This window comes from Triticum dicoccoides, chromosome 4A (genome assembly GCF_002162155.2).
Source record: "Triticum dicoccoides isolate Atlit2015 ecotype Zavitan chromosome 4A, WEW_v2.0, whole genome shotgun sequence".
Taxonomy (NCBI): domain Eukaryota; kingdom Viridiplantae; phylum Streptophyta; class Magnoliopsida; order Poales; family Poaceae; genus Triticum; species Triticum dicoccoides.
In genome coordinates this window covers 746093466-746096115 of record NC_041386.1, presented here as the reverse complement: position 1 = coordinate 746096115, position 2650 = coordinate 746093466, and positions in this window count along the sequence as shown.

The window sequence follows — 2650 nt, the reverse complement described above, 5'->3', positions numbered from 1 at the left end:
TTCATCCTTGCAGGCCCCCCACGCACCGGCCACCGTGGCCTCCAGCACCACCTCCACATCCACTAGCCGCCGACCACCTTGCCTACCCCAGCGCGAGTCCTTCCCCTTTCCTATTCCTCCGCCTGGACCCCGGCGACTGACAGATCTAAGCCCCCTGCCCTCCCGCGCCTTCTCCATGGCCTCCTCCCCAGCCAGTGGCCACACTCGTCAAGCCTGACCTCGCTGGAACCCCGCGGCAAACCCTGACCCTGACGGGATCCCACCCACCTCCAGTGGCTCGGACCACCATGCCTCCGCCACGAAACGGCCACCGGCGACGGCCAAGACTCGGGATCCAGGGCCACCCCAACGAGGCGCGCGGCCTCACCTGCCCGCTACCATCCTTCTCCGTTCTTTTTCTGCAGGAGCACCACCTCAGCCCCCGCGTAGTGTGGGTAGTGAGCACGAGCAGTCCGATGGGCGCGTGCGCGCAGCGTGCTGAGTGCGGGCGGCGCTGAGTCCAAGTCGCCAAAGATTGCCCGTAGTTTCCAACGCGTGCAACTCGCAGCCCGCCGATGTGCAGTGCGGCAGTGTGTTCTTGCATACAAGTGCGCCCATGGGGAATAACAATCCACTGCTGCTCCGTTTTTCAGTTCGCGAGGCACGTGCCTGCAGATTTTTGGGCGGCGCGACCTTTTGATGTTCTCCCCTTTTGCAGGTCCTTCCCCAGCTCCGGCAGCGTTGTCGTGGGGGTCATTGACTCCAGTCAATGCACGGCCCCAACCCCCTGACCACCTCGGCCTTCGTGGCCCTCCATTCATCTCCCTTCCTCGATCCAGTAGGCTGCAGGCCGTCCTCCCTGGTGAGATTCCATGGGCTGCAAGTCGTCCCTCCCTGCCGTGAGGTCGGCTTTCAAGCAGTCCCCGACGGTTGATGCAGTACGACGGGTCTTTGCTGCATCATCAGCGAGATCCGCCATGTCCTCTGGAGGAGCTGCCCGCCTCCCCTTGCAGTCCGGGCGCCCCGGGCTTGCACTGCGCCGGGGAACGCGATGCAATTTGGCACCGCAAGCACCGGCCTCCGGCGTCCTCTTCTCCTCTTCATTTTTTTTGCTTTTTCAGATTTCACTTGGGCACATCACTTCAGTTCGCTTTGGGCATTAGTGCGGTGTAGACTCGTGGTCACACATGCAATCAGGTGGCACCGCGCGAGTTCATTTCGATGCTTGCCGCCATAGTTCATTGCTTTTTTTCGCAGTCCCCCCTGGCCGTGCAGTTTACTCAAAGAAGAGGTTTGCTTTGTGCTTCGTTGGTGTTTTGTTTGCGTCAATGTGCAATTTACTCAAGAAGAAGTGCGCCCAATAAGAAAAGAGAAGAGAACATCGATGTTCATTTTGTTGTTTATGAGAAAGGCAGAGAAAAAAAGGGCACTGCCTAGTACCGAAGTTCCATTTTGTAGTAAGAAAAAATGGATGGTAATTTTGCATAAGCAAGTCTTTGCCTAGTGTGGTTGATTCTGCTATGTACTAGATGGTTGTGTAGCTGTGTAAAAATAATGAATGGACATGTATGTTTTGAAGCTCACTTTATTCTCTCAGGAAGTTTGCCATAAAACTCCTTTGAGGTTCACTCGGTATTTCGAAACAAAAACACCTCAGAAGAAGCTCGCTACTCATTACATGTAGTGTGTTTCGTCCTCATATGTGGTGCACTTTTGAGAGTGATGTCGTTCACTTGCGTCTAGCATGAAAAATGTGAAAAATTTAGCAAATCAACAAAAAATAAAAGCGGTTCACTTCGATATATGATGTGGTTCACTTGCCCTAGTCTCTGCGGTCCACTCTTGTTCATAAAAAAAAGCAAAAAAACAACAACAAAAACTTGTCCGACAAAAGAAATTATGCAGCTTGCTTGCCCATCCGATGCAGTCCGGTTTTCATTCTGAAGCAGTGCGGTCGGCCTATGATGTTGTTCATCCCGTAAGTGCAAAAAAATTGTTACGAAACCGAAAAAAAGTAATGCGGTTCACTTTTTGGTAGTGTTGTGGTTCATTTACACCCGATGCGAAGTGCACTCTACTTTCTCGTTCTTGAAAAAATTACGTTTGAATAAAAAAAAACCATGCAGTTCTCTTACCCGTGTGATGCAGTGCAGTTTTCCGTCCGTTGCAGTGCGGTTTTCAGTCGGATGAAGTCCCCACGTCGATTTGGGTGTCGCGAAAAACAGAGTGTCCGCATTTCGGTAAATTCGAAATTCCTCTTAAATCGTAAAGAATTAGAGAGAGTGTTCTACATGAAAGAGTTGTGTATCGTTGATATCTTTCCAACGGCGTATCGTTTGAATCATTCCGACCAGCGGTTTGCAAAAATTCCGCCAAAAACGGCCGCTGCCACTCGTCGTCCGCCGCACGATTTACAAAATTAACTTAAAACCGTAAGGAATTTCAAAAATATTTGAACATATGAAAGTTGCTCCTCGTTCGTAGCTTTTCAACGGCGTATCACACGCCTCGTTTCGACAAACGGTTCAAAAACTGGAGCGAAAACAGTACCGAAAATTTGAAAAAATTTGAAAAACAGAATTCCGCGATTTAGTAAATTTGAAACTGCTCTTAAACCGTAAGGAATTAGAGAAACAGTTCTATATGAAAAAGATGCGCCTCGACGATATCT